General features: G+C 40.3%; 1 long non-coding RNA gene across 6 annotated transcripts; it reads left to right on the plus strand.

Moving 5' to 3' along the window:
• The first annotated feature begins 8,956 nt into the window (after positions 1 to 8,956).
• LOC125338408 lies at positions 8,957 to 14,269 on the plus strand. Of its 6 annotated transcripts, none has more exons than XR_007208288.1 (3): positions 8,957 to 11,791; positions 12,311 to 12,850; positions 14,015 to 14,269. It is a non-coding gene; the product is annotated as an uncharacterized LOC125338408 (long non-coding RNA). The 6 variants fall into 6 exon arrangements; XR_007208284.1 differs by having other exon boundaries at positions 12,311 to 12,545; positions 12,673 to 14,269; XR_007208289.1 differs by having other exon boundaries at positions 12,311 to 12,545.
• Positions 14,270 to 14,749: the final 480 nt, after the last annotated feature.

Consider the following 14,749-nt stretch of genomic DNA (forward strand, 5'->3'; position numbering starts at 1 on the left):
TAGTGGGAGTGCTCCGTGCACCTGGCACTGCCTGGGTCCCTGGCTCCCTGCAGGCACTGTCATGGGCTGGGACATGTGAGGTGGGAGAGGGCAAGCCCTGGGTCCTGCCGGGTGGAGGTGGCTGGAGGCCTGGTGGCACCCACTGCTCCGGCTCCAGGAAGCTGCATTGGACCAAGGCCTGTGCACTCACTCCTGTGTCCAAAGACATGAGTCTTCTGGCTCCAGGGGTCTAGGACATCCACTCTGCCTCCTGTGTCTTGACTACTAGAGAAGCCAGCATTGCCTTCTCCCTCCAGCAAGGCCATGCTTCCTTCTTGGAGGTGGGCTCTTGAATTATCTACATGTTCATTTGACAAAACATTAACAAAGACAAAAACCACTTGCATTTATACAACTCATTTCCAAAACTCTTTATTTTGTATTATTATTTGTTCTCCAGCCAAACAATGAAAATGTCTTTCCAAGCTGCTGCTGTCTTCCAGTTTAGCACCTGGCCTATTCAGCCATATCTCTTAACAAAATATTTTAATTTAATCTTTTGGTTAACTCTTATGTAAGAAGAAACTCTGCCTTGATAAGGAGTATGTTTCTGTGTAGTTAGCCATCTGCAACCGCCTGTAAACTCTCTGATGGTGAAAGTGAGGACAACTGATCAGACACGTCTCAGGACTACAAAAGAGGCTGAAAGCTGTTTGGTGCCTAATAAAATCAGTGGTAAGTTTAAATGGATTTGATTGTAGACTGAGATGTGGGGCTTTTGGTGTGTTTCAAAAGCATCCCGTGCTATAATATTGGATATTGAGGTAGAAAACAAAAAGGGTGTTCATATTATGGCAGAGGAAGGGATGATATCATAGGCAGTAGCTTAAAAAGTTAAATACTTACTTTGTAATAGTTTTGAGGAAAAGCTCAGCAGTTTTCAGCAAGTGAGAGTGGATCATTGAAATGTATTTAAAATGCATTCCGAATTTATGGTAAAGCTTTGGGAAGATTGTTGTATTGTGATTTTATACTGCTTTATATGTTTGGGGCATTTAGATACTCTTGAAGGAAATTTTCCTTAGGACATTGAGTAGATAATTTTGCTCTTTGCTAACTCAATTTTTGCAAAACTGAATACAAATTTTGGAAAATTTCAGAGAAATTGCTGAAGTTTTGTGGACTGCTGGAGGCAGCTGGGGGCCAGGTGGATACCCAAGGCACCTGTGGTGGTACTGGATGCCTGTCATAGGCAGCTGAAATGAGCCTCAAGTCAACCCAGCCAGTGGAGACTGGTGTTCCATCTCACCCTTAAGCAGACCCTTATTAACTGGCCAGCTAAGCAGCAGCACAGGCTCTACAAACTGCACCAGGTAGCTATCTGCTGAACATGAAGGGATTTTTACATCCAGAGCACAGCTGGACACCCATAACACAGTTATCTATCCTAATTATATATATATAATAATATAATTTCCAAATGAAAAATTACAGTGATACAGTTAGATGATATAAAGAATAAGTATTTTTTAACTTTAAAAAAACCTTTAATTTTTCCTGAATCAAATTGGTTAAATGTAATACAAGTAAATGGATTGCTGATGGCAACTGAGATGTTAATTTTAGGTGACAAAGTAGTTGATTTTTGCCTCCACTGTTAGAAATGCTTTACTTTTTTTCAGTCTTTTAGTTCAGTAGTTTAATGATAATTGAACATTTTGTCTCTCATCCCTTTCATTCATATCCAAATGGGCTGGAGACATAGCTCTAGGCATTGGCGCACTACCTAAGCCTATTTCTAAAACAGCCTTGCTGATGAGTAGCTTGCATACGTATTATACATGTGCTTGGAAGGAATGTTAGAACTGATATATGAACTGACAGCTTGGAGAATTGTGTCTTTCAGGAGGAAGGTCAGTAAACATCTCATGCATGCTACATACATGTTCTTGTGGATAAAGTAACATTTTTCTCAAATGAGAAAAATGAGTTTTTTATCTCAAGAATGTTATTTTTTTGGAAAGAGGAAAACAGGATGTGTACATAGTGTACTCACTGTGTATCAGAGAGAAATCTACTAGCAAAGGATATTTATTTCTTCCATAATCAGTTTTTCTTTGGTAATAATACCAGTAATAATGTTACTGGTAGCTGACAAATTTATCTAAGGAAAATGCATACTCACTTGAAGTTTCATTTTACACATGTGCACACAAACAAATCTGTCTAGCTTTACTGGAATGTAACTGGAGCACCAGTAACTCCTGGGGCTGCTTACACATTTCCATTCCATGCTTCTGTTTTCATGAGGGAAACAAAAAAAATTCATCTTTCTATTTTCAAGTGCCTTGAATTTGGACTTTTCAACAAGCAAACAAAAGAATTACTTGTGTAAGTATTTCTTTTGTGTTGGCTGAGTTTTATGGGAAGAACGAGAAAATAACTTCCCAATGTTTACACATGGGTTTTTTTAGCAAATCTGGCATCAAAAAGCCAAAAAGCATGGAGTGAGTCAGACATAAGCTCCATTGAAGTGGAATATCTTATACTATGCCAGTGAAAACTGGACTTGATTTCAGTAGTTATAAGCCTCTGAAAATCTGCTGCTTGGCAGGCCCATGGGGCTTTGGCAGTGCAGTACTGAGTGCGCAGTGAGCTGCAGAGCTGGCAGGGCAGGTGGCTGTCCCTGAGCACATGGGTCACCAGGTCACTGGTGACACTGTTCCTGCTGCAGGGACACTTAGTATCAGAATGTGGTGCCAAAAATTTCCTTTTCATATAGGTATTTTTAGACTGACTAATTGAACTCTGGCACTTATAAAGGCCCCACAAACGTGGGCCAAAGGCCAAATCCCTCACCAGCAAAGGAACTGGTGCCTGGTGGGGCCAGACTAGCATTCTCACTCTGACAAGGTTTCCGCTCTTCTTTTCTCCCCCATCAGTAAGCTTCCTCCTATCCTCCTGGCAGATCCATTGACCCACCTTTTTGCCCATTGGGATGGGATTAAACTTACTGTCATCAGGATGGACTCACCGTACAACCTCTGAACAGCTCTCTGACCTGCAGATCGGGAGAATATCCTTTGTAGGCACTGCAGATACTGCAGATACTGTGGAATGAGAGCTATGTGCAACTGGAGCAATAGTATGTTTGAAATAATAATATGGTTTCCTATAGTCTGTTCTGGATTGATTCCATGTAATAAGTGTTTGCATGGTAGCTTGTACTGAGACACTGTGGTGGCTCTAATTCTGGCAACCTCATTCATAAAGGTGTCCTATTCATTTCAGTGATCCTGGTAGAGGAGAATTCGGATGGCAATCTCTATTTTGGCTTGAAGTGTCCACTGGATTTTTTTCTTCAGACCCACTCTATGCCTTCTATCTTTGTGCCCTCAAAATGAATGCCTAGGGCAAATCCCACTACTTGCATCTAGTACTACTTTGGTGAAGCTGAACAGTAAGCATTTTGAACTGTGAAAAATCCATCATTTAAATGGCAATGTAAAAGACACTGAAATGACACCTAGAAGAAGTTAAAGTGCTGCAAGAGAGATATTAGAACAAATTGTCTAGAGTCAAGGACAGACTGAAGCCCTCAGAAGGAAGGGACCCAAAGAGCTGTCCCACGAAGTAGTTGAATGCAGCAACTAGGAATCCAGCAGGTACCATGAGTGGAGAATATTTGACATCAGAACAGGATCCCACCTTGAAGGTGAAAACAGAGTGATGTTTCACTTTGCATCTGACGCTTCAGCTCTTTGCTAGGAAGGTGTTATGTTAAATTTGCTTTCGCCTTCCTAGTGAAACCTTGCAGTTTTTAATGTTTTGAAGTGTTCTTTAAAAAAACCCCAAACCCTCCAGGTTTGTCTTTATTCTCTGACTCATATTCTCCATAAGCAGCAAAAACATGCAGGGAGATATAAAAGAGGCAACAGAAGAGATCAGAGGACCCAAATGGAAGAGGGAATGGTACATCTCAAGGAATTCTGATGACACTGAAAAGTTTGTAGGTCACTTTTTCTTCTACCAAGAAGTCTATTTGTTTTTTTGGAAGAATTACTTGATCTTTTGAGAACATAGTAACTAAAGACTTCATCTTACATTGTGACCATATTTATGATGACAATATTATGATGGAGTTACTGCTTTCAAAGCCTCTTTAAAATTGTCTTGGTATAAATGGATCTTGCTAGGCCTATGAAATGAGACTATAACCACATTTAAAAACAGGTCAGCAGACAATATATTTGAGGAAGGGGAGGTGATTTTCCAGGGATATAAGTTAGCTCTATTCAAAACAGTCTTCATTATGGAAGTGTGATTCAGATATGCTTGCAGACACACTTTCACTTCTTAAAGCAGTGAGATAATGAGGCTTGAAGTGGATTTATCATTGCACAATAGCCAGCATTTCACAATCTGAAATAAAATTACCCAAGGCCCTCATAGTGCACGCTCTAAGTTGCATGCATCTCCCCAATGAAAGGCAGGTGGTTGAAGTGATTTGAAAGCACTGTGTGATTGTATCAGCCAGGTGAGAGGCTGCTGGAGAAGAGCCCCAGCCCTGAGTCAGCAGAGCATGGTGTGATATCAGCTGTGCTGGAAGTTGGGCAGAACCTCCCTGCCTCAGCAGGAGCCTTGGGAAAGGTTTTGGCTGAGAAAGCTCTCCTAATACCTACTCCCTCTGCAGCTGTTTTCACATTTCCACAAAGGATGCAGCTGTCTCCCTTTGGAGGAATGTTCCCTGGGATGCTCTGAGAATGATAGGCATGTAGTTTTGTGCAACATTTACAGGGATCGTACAAAATGAACATGGGAAGACATTGGGAAAATGGAGGTAGGTATGTCCTTGTTCCAAACATGTGCATTAAGGCACCTAATGTGACAAATGAATGTTCTGGAAAGACTGAAGACCTTAGAAATTAAAGTGTTGGAGACTGTACAAATACTATACTCATCAGGGAGGACTGTAGCATGACACAGCTTTTGTATTTTGCAAAGCAGTTTTCTCTGAATTGCTTAGATCATCTGCTTGGTGGATTATAGGATAAATAGGCAAGGGAGAAGCAGCCATAATTTTTACTCATGAGACCGCAAGGGATTGAAACCAGCTACTCTTACTGTAGTGTAACAAAGCTGTAACACTCAGCTCTGTGCCCTTTACTGCCCTGAGTGGGAGTATCCTCGTCAGCATGGTTGATCCTTTCACAGCAGTGAAAGGGTATCCTGCATCAGAGAGCAAAATTCTGCATCTAGCAAGTCTGGTACAGTATTTGCTGATGGAAAGAAGACAGCTGCTGTATGCTCATTGCTCCAAGGGGAATGTAATCTATGAAGGAAGAATGTGCATCTAGGGATCTCAGCATTTCAAAAGGCATCATAGTCAAGAACTCTGAATGGTACCCTCTTAGAAAAAACATAATATCTCCTCACTGACTCATCATTCTTTTCATTCTTTCCTTCTATCTCACAGGACAGGGACATGCCTGGTTAGTATGCCTTACATAAAGGAATGTGTGTGAAAATTCAACACTCTTAGAAATTTCATTTCTTCAGAACCCCAAGCAGCTGTTCAGACTAGTAATGTGTTATTGAACACTTCTTTCTTTTGTTCAGCCTTTTACTGATTTCACTGGATGTGCACAATAGCTTAGGCCTCTAACTATGTGAGGTAGCAAAAGAGGTGATGACAGGGCTGGATTGTGAATGGAGGAGTCCAGTCACAATGTCACCGATATACAGAATGCAGTCTTTATTCATAGGGGCAAGAAAGATGCTTTGTGAACCAATAGAAAAGCTGAGAAGGAACTGGATTGGTATAAAAGCTGATCCTATCTATATATTCCAGTTCTGCCTACATGGGGAGATGTCATCACACAGCATTACAGTTCTTAAATAATTCTTTAAAACCACAAAAACTGCAACTGCTCATTTTCTGCATATTTCTCCCACATCAGTGGAAAATTTATATTGAGGAGAACAAATACCATTTAAACAAAAAATGTTCATACAAATATCTTCTCTTTTAGCTGCTTGAATGGTTAGGACATGCTTTAAGTGGTGGTTACATCCACTCTATTTTTATATGCTTAAACTCTTTTGTCTCCTCTCTGCATTCTGAGACCTGCAAATTTTCTGGTATTGGTTTTCATATGTTAGTGGTATAATTTGTACCATTTCTGGACTAAGTGCTGAAATTGTGTCCTAATGAGTGCACTGCCTTTAATTAAAAATAAATGCAATGAAAACCACAATAATAAAATAGATTATAGACTAAGTCTCTAGCACCTGATCTTCATACAGTTGGCCACACAAGCACACAGTCATTCACCTCTTCTTCTCCTGTTGCTGCAATGTCCCAAAGACTTGAATTTATGCAATATAACTCTTAAAACATGTGAACATTTCTTGTTTGTCTGACTTTTTGACCACCTCTGGGAAAGCCTAGGAAAAAGGCCAGGAGAAAGCTGTCATTTTCTGAGCAGTGGATTCAGCCCATTTCCAGATGTCACCCTACAATGGGAAGGACCATGGGTCCTCGTGGTAGAAGGCTGGTGGCCAAGGCTAGCTGGTTTGGACAGACCAGTTGGTTTGGCACTATGGAGCAGTCCCCTCCTATCATTGTGGGAGCTTTGGGAAAGAGAGCAGGAAGAGCTGGTCCAGATTAACCAGCTTGTCAAGCCAGATTTAGTTTATTGGTTTGAGGTTTGACAGCTCTTTACTAAGTACACTAGTATTATACCCATTTTAGGACCTAAATGATCTTAGGAACAATATAGATTGAGAGGTTTCATGATACTCTAGTGCTTAACTGACGCATATTTTTCACTTTATGGTGAATTTTTAGTATCAATACATTTATCCCAATCCTTATCCTTCCTTTGTGAACCCTATCACAACAAATATCACTAAAACTGTCCTCCTTTTTTACAACTCTTGGTTTGAAAGAAAAAATTCAAGCCACGCTACATAGTTGGAAGTCCTGATATCTTTCTGCAAGTTGTCTATATAATTCTGTAGCAATACCTTGCTGTTGTGCCAAGTATTACTTACTTTGTTCTGTAGTGACATATTAGATTTTCATCCCTGTCACTATTTCATAGGTGGGGAAGTGGTGCAGGGAATACTAGTTAAGGTGACATTCCCAGAAAGCTGGTTGTAGTGCCATAAATAGAGGGTAAGTTTTTATAGAGTTCTTAATTCACTAGTGCCACCACTTCAATTATGGCAGGACTTATGGGCTTGATGTTGAATCACAGAATATCCCAAGCTGGAAGGGACTCACAGGGATCATCAAGTCCAACTCCTGGCCCTGCACAGCACCATCCCCTGCACATCACACCATGTGCCCAAGAGCATTGTCCAAACACCTCTTGAACTCTGTCAGGCTGGTGCTGTGACCACTTCCCTGGGGAGCCTGTTCCAGTGCCCAAACACCCTCTGGGTGAAAAACCTCTTTCTAAAATCCAATCTAAACCTCTCTTGCCGTTCTGGCCATTCCCTTGGGTACTGTCACTGGTCACCAGATAGAAGAGATCAGTACCTCTCCTTTTCCCCTCACAAGGAGGTTGTAGACTGTGGTGAGGTCTCTCCTCATAACTTTACCATGCACCAAAGTGCAACTGACAGGCTTATAGGTTTCAGGGTCCTTCGTCTTGCCCTTCTTGAAAATCAGCCTTCTTGAAAGCTTCCAGTCAACTGGAAGCTCTCTGGATTTCCAAAACAGCACAAAAATAATCGAGAGAGGTTTTGTGATGACATCAGCCAGCTCTTCAAGGATTCTTGGATGAATCCAATCAGGCCCCATAGATTTTTAGGGATCCAGGTGGAGCAGCAGATCTCTCACAGTTTCAGGGTCAGCTGGGAGTAGATTCTTGCAGTCATGGTCCTTCAGGTGAGGGCTCTGAGACCCCTTTGGTCCGTCATCCATGCTGAAGACAGAGACAAAGTTACAGCAGGAGTGATAGATAAGGTGTTGTGCAAATTAGATCAGAAATTAGCTACTTTTTGGCTTGAGAAAATTAGGAATTTAAGAAAACTGCTATTGCAAGCCCTGTAAAAAGTACTCTTTGGGCAGAACTTACAAAAGATGCGTTTGACTCTTGTGATGAAACTGATGGTGCTCAAGAAGATGCAACTGTGTCTAAGCCCCTTTATCGAAACGTTGGCTGTAGCTGCAGGCTTGCAAGGTGGGCAGTCCTGATGCAAAAAAAGACTCTGTCAGCCAAGGTTACAGAGTACAAAGAGAAGAAGAAAGTCTTGTCTTGGAAACGTTTGGTGTACCATTTTGTTTTGCAGCTGGTTGCTCAACAATGTTTCTGAGATTACTTAGGGTTTCAAGACCTTAACAGTAGCTGTCCAGACATGATTTAAGGGGCAGAACTGGAACACGGCATTTTGGAGATGCCACGTTCTATTTTTAGAGAAGAAAAAATTGCTTCTTTTCTCTACAATATATTCAGAAGAATGTCACTTGAATGTGGCTTCTCCTGCATATCAGGACAAATCCATTAGTACACTTGGTTGTCTGCAGTACAGTGGAAGTAAAATGTACACAAAGCAAAATTTAAAAAATGGAACATAATACTAGTGAGCTAGAGGGGAGAGGGAAAAAATCAGCAGATGAATTTGGGAGTGATTTCTCCCTAGATGTTTACGAAATCTCATTTTAATCCTGAAAGCTTAGGCGGAGAAACACTGAGAAAAGCTTTGTTTGGGTGAACTGATGTTTCCAGAGGTTTTGGTAATGGGTTTCACAGGTTTCATTTAATTGCTCTCTGTCTGGGAAAGCAGCCATGAATTTGTGACTGATTGGAAATCCAGATGTAAAGTTGAGCCATTTTTTGCAGCTGTACTCCAGTGGACGTAGTGAATAGTTAAGGGAAAGTACAAGGCGTTCCTGAGGGAACATTTGGGGAGGGAGGAGTGTAGACTGACTCCCTTTTGGCAAGAAAGATTATCACTAGCAGTTTAAAAAAAATTACTTACAAGAGAATGTAGAATTGTTTCTGAAAGAGATTTGCCATGTTCTTTTTTATAAAACAAAGAAAGCAAAAAGTTGTGTTTGTCTCAGGAAAGGAAATCAATGAGTGCATATTTATTATAATGTTATTTGTTGCCTTTCTTGATTTCAAAGAACTATAACCCCTCCAGAAAGAGAAGTCCTTTTGGACATCCTGCATGAAGAACTACTCTGACAACTGCATCTGAACAGAGCACTGAGTATGGCACTGAAGCAAAGAAAGAGCAAAAGGTGGCAGTCTGCTTCCTCTGCCTGTTAACAGGTCAGACCTGACTCCTCTATCCTCTTCTATAGCTAAGCATGCTTTTAATGTATAAGGACAAAGGACTCTCAAGTAATAGAATAGAGCCTAGAAAACGAGGATATTATAATAATGGCCTTTCTTAAACATAAAAACCACTTCACTGCTTATATGGTGTAATATCAATTTAGATTGATATGATTTTTTCTTGCCAATTTGTATCTTTTACTTCTAGAAGCTTTTCTTCAGTGACCAATTTCTTTGACCTTAACAGAAAACTGGGCCCCACCATGTGCTGAGCCTTTAATGAATTGGTAGAGACACACCCTAGGAGCTCCATGTCTGTTCATATGGACTAGTTTAAAGATTATGGGCTGCTGTAGTCTCATAGGAGAAATGGTCTAAAACATTCTTTACTATGACCACAAACCTAATTTGGCGCTCTGGTTGTGCCAGGAGCAATACTGAGCCTTGACTCTGGCTGTGTGGTTAGCAAGCCTCAGGCAGGCTGGGGCAGTGTCCCACCACTCCCGTTGAGAAAGCAGAAGGCAATAATCTCTCTCAGCACTTCTGTTGCTTCGTGGAGTACGTGAAGCTGCTCCAGGTATGCACTGTCTGTAGCCACATGCATGCAATAATTTGGAGCCATTGGACCATCAGCTGTAAAGCAAAAAATTAACTTCTGTGGAGATACAGTTATGAACAGTATGATCTCCTTATCAAGCTATCATGCAAGTAAATAGCCTCAGTTTGTGGTACAAATATTAAAGGAGTTAATTTGCTTAAATTTTGCCTGTCATATGAAGCCTGTAATCAGAGCAACTACCATCTCCTTTGGTATTCCCTGTGGAGTACAGAGATTGTTGTCCAAATACTCACCAGACAAAACTTTCTCTCCTATAAGGCAACAAACAAGATAAAACTCAGAAGTTAATTTTGCTTATGTAAAATAGTTCCATCTATGTTATGTTCCTCCTGCTTTTGCCTTGACCCATTAGCTAGCAAATCCTCACAGACTTGCACCAAGGCCAAATTTCTTCACCAAGCACCTCAGCATGAGCCAAAGGGTGGATGGATGCATCCTGAAAGGCTGACATCGAGGAGAAGGTACCTACTAAAACACAATAATAATTATGACATTTTGCTACTTTGCAAAATGCTGTTACAATATGGCAAGGTTTACTGCAGGGAAAGGGATGGAGTCAGAAATAGTTGCTGTATTTTGTGAACAAAAAGGAGTCTTCATTTCTGAGTTTTGCATTGTTATAGTTGGTAAGAAATCTGAAAATGTATTTCAATAATATGAGATTAAATTTATAATTACATATTTTTACTATAACAGCAGAGAAAATATTTTGAATTAAGATCCACTACCAACAAGAGCTGTTATAGGCATTAACCTTTGTAATTGATTTTAGTCATCTGTGACCTGATTATGAAAATGCTAGACTTTTGCAATGCACTTGGAAATAGTAGGCTGGGCATGTGAATCCTGCTATAAGTTGATGATTGTATTTTATCCTATCTCTTGTGACCCTTGGCCTATTTAAAGCAAATATCAGATGGCCTTTTGTGTTTTGTTTCATCAGCAAAGAAGACTGGATGTTTTAACAGGTCTTTAATAAGCAGCTTTATGCATCAGCTGCAGTGCAGGAGGGTGGATCAAAATTATGTTCAAGGTGGAAAAGTATTTCATTTAACTACAGACACAGAAGAGTCCAGCACAGCCACTGAAGATTCCTCTGTAGGCAATGGACAAGGATCCCAGCAGCCGTAAGCAAGTGTTTATAAATGAGGTCAACTGTCCCCTAGTGATTTTTGTTTTTCTCTGTCTGGTATAGTGAGTGAACAAATTACTAGATTATACCTAGACAATTTCCACCCAGACTAAAAAAGTTAGGGTGAAATAATTCCACTAGGAAAAGAACAAAGGTAAACTGAGCTCTAACAGGATGCGACCTCTCTACGGGGTACTGAGCAGTGCTACTTAAATGGCCTGTCAAGGTGCCTCACTGATGAAAAGTAGTCTAAATCAAATCTGAGAATCAAATCAAAGTGGAACCAAGCAGAAACCAAGAAATCGAAGCAGACAGCTCAGTCTTGGACAACCCTTTGACAGGGGGCACATATCCCAAAAGAGGGTAACTAAATCATGCTACTCTTTAGTAATCAGGCTTTAGTGACCCTCGAATGAAACTGGTAAATGGGTATGAGATCTATTATTTTTTTAACATATTGTTTGTTTTTTGTGGTTTTTCTTGGTTGGTTGGTTTAGGGTTTTTTTTTGTTGGCGTGTTTTGGTTTTTGTTGTGAATGTACATCAGTCTTTGCCTGTCCGATAAAGGAGGCCTGACTTTCTTTTATTTTATTTTTTTTTTTAAAGGGATGTCATGTTTCATATATTCACACTGGTGTTCAGGAACTAAAAAGGGATCTGTTCCTGATGTATTTCCCAGGCACATCCACGCAGTCCTGGTCCCTATGCCAGGACACCTACCAAGATTCTTACCACTCCCTTGCTGCAAGATAGGAGTATTTAATCCGTGGTATGTTCTCATTTTGAGGAGCATTGTGTCTTTCCACGTTTCATACCACCACACCCACCAGGCTTTCACTAAAGTCTTCTCAAGGTAATTATCAATGCAGCACAATACTCCTAAGCAGTGGAATGGCCTAATGGAGAATAAGGGGAAATCATTAAGATTATGTCACATTTCCAAGCCATCAGAATCTTGCAAATCTGGAAGGCAAATGTTGAACTCAGGAAAACCTTCATGCCGGCCATTGTCAAGTGAAAGCCTGGGAGAAAAATGAACAAATACATTGCATGTTTTTCTAAATATTGCTGAACTGCTCAGGATAAATGTTCTAAAAATGCTCTCATGGAAGAATGGTGAATATAATAGACACATTTTTGTTGGGACATGTTCATTAGCTTGAGGAACTGTCAGTTTCCTGATGACTTCCTCTCTTATTAGTATGTATTAAATCTTTCCAAGCATGTCTGCCTTGTTGCCATCTGATCTGTTCATTGAGGAGAGGTGATTTAAATTTCATGTTTGCAGGCTTACACCAAGAGAAAGCTTACACCAATGAATCACTGAGAAGGAAATATCCCAGTTTGCTGGTAGAAGTTCACTTGAATGGAGTTGTTTTGGGGCCTTTGGCAACACCTTGCTGAAGGCCTTGCTGCTGTTGGACACAAACAAGGCAGATGAAACTTTGTTCAGAGAGAAATGATATTGTACACTATAGTGGCCAGAACATATCATTCTTTGTCTTCATAATAAATTAAAACACGTAAGTATTAATTTCCTAGGTAACAACAGACTTATTGTTTTTTAGGTTTGCTCTTGATCTTGTACAATACATCAAATGAAATAATTTGTCTTCTATATTTAACATCCAGAATTTTTTTCTTGCACAGAAGTTCAAAGAAGATTTCAGTAGGAACTGAGGACCCTGACATTTTCACCAGTAAAGGATTTTTCAGGTGCTTTTGCTCTCAAGTGGAAGAATCTGGCCCCATGCTTCCCACTGGGCAGGGCACATCATGCTGTATCTTCTGCAACTTTCCTGCTGACCACTGCTCTTACTTTTCAAAGGTGACACCTGTGAATCAGTGCTTAAGGCATGTCACACTCAGCTCTCCCATCATTACCAAGATAAAAAAGTCCCACAGGCAACTCTCCTTCAAGCTCACCTCAGCTACTTAGTGGTTCTTCCACTCGCTACCTCATGTCTTGGTTTGCTCCTAAACCTCCATCCATGAATTTTCTCCTTCTTTTATGTCTTTTTTGGAGAATGTGACTATTGGTCCTGCTGTTCTCTTGAAACCCATATATATATATTTCCCATGCTGGCCAATTGTTTTCTCGAGTGAACAGGAATTCAATATAATCCAGCATCCAGTCTGCAGAAATACTCTTACAATAATGTTTTACCTACCTCCAGGAATCATTCAATGTCCAAATGCAACTGTCTCATATTGCATCCATGAGTTGTTCATCTGTAGATAGTGTGGCAGTGTTGCCAATGAATAGCTCAAAAATTTTATTAAAAAATTAGCTTGAAAGACGGTATTGTGAAAAGAGAGCTTTCTTTTTAAGGGCTGCATTTGCTTTCAGGTAAAATTGCTTCATTTTTTTGCTTCATTGCTTTTCTTTTTCATTATTTTTTCCAAGCCCGATCATCCATCCAGTGTAACTGAGCTGTTTCCAGCAATGAATTTTGCTTGCTCCACATTTCAGGACAAGGTTATAGCTCTAAAGTGTTTCTGCCACATAATTTCTCATGCAAAATATTTTCTCTTCTAGCTATAAAATTGCGTGATCCTGTTATTCTCACAGAGATAGGAATTTAGAAATGTGGACACCTTCTCAGATATTTTTAAGAACATAACATGGAAGATTTCACAGGAAGAGATGGGCTAAGTGCTCATTGCTATTCCTACTTGTCTAAAATATTCCTACTTGTCTACAATATCCCTGTAAGCCAAGAGTGAAAGTGTTTCATTCTGCCTCTAAGAAACAGAGCAGGCCATTACCAGAATAACTGGTGACACCACTGTCACTCTGGCTCGAGATTATCTGGTGCATAAAATGTGCATCATCAGGCACTTGCTCAGTTCTTTCCTTTAGATTGCTGAGTACTGTGAAGCCACTCCAAAAAACTTCAGGGGTGTCTGTGGTGGAAGTCCTTCTGCATAAATTGACCCTTCCCCGCATTCCAGTGTTCCTGCTTTGATATCCTTTTCTCCTTACCTGCAGGTATGCTGCACCGTTGCTGTCAAATTCAAGTATACTAATCTCACTGTGCATCGGTGTTACTCAGAACTTCCTCCTGCCTGAGAAAACTTCCCAGCCGCCTTCAGAGTGCTTGTGCTTTGACTTTGAAGTTACAATTACCCAGACAAAGCTGCCAGTAGGGAAATATCACTCTTTATTTCCTTTTCCTCTGCATCAAGGATTGGATTTGCACCTTTTGCAAATCAACACAAGACTGCTGAGGACAGAGAAATGGTCTTGTTCCTGAGGGCAACCGGTCATAGGAAAAGACATCTGAGCTTGTGTTTTATCTATCTACATCTCTATTTCCACAATCCTGCCTTATCATAAATACAGAAAATTAGCTTATTAAAATTTAAAATAATACTCGATCATCTTCTGTTTCCCAGCTTTCTGCTGTTCCAGACAGCTTTAAAAATTTGTCTAAAATTTAAAATCAAAACAGGGAGCTTCACCTACCATTATGAATAGGAAATGTTTGTTCTGCCTACTGGTCCCCTGTTCAAAACTGTTATTTCACTAGAACAGGTCACTGAATGGTGAGAATGTTTCCATAGCTACCATGCTGGATGGACATAGGGAAACAGAATTTGCAGGGAAAGCTTTGTTCTTTATTAAACTAGCTGATATAGGTGAAAAAATCAGGTGACATTTCAGGCTCAGAATTCCTTCTTCTGTTCAACCAAAATCATTGTATTCCACCTATACATATGATTT

The sequence above is a fragment of the Corvus hawaiiensis genome, chromosome 26 (assembly GCF_020740725.1).
Source record: "Corvus hawaiiensis isolate bCorHaw1 chromosome 26, bCorHaw1.pri.cur, whole genome shotgun sequence".
NCBI classification, from domain to species: domain Eukaryota; kingdom Metazoa; phylum Chordata; class Aves; order Passeriformes; family Corvidae; genus Corvus; species Corvus hawaiiensis.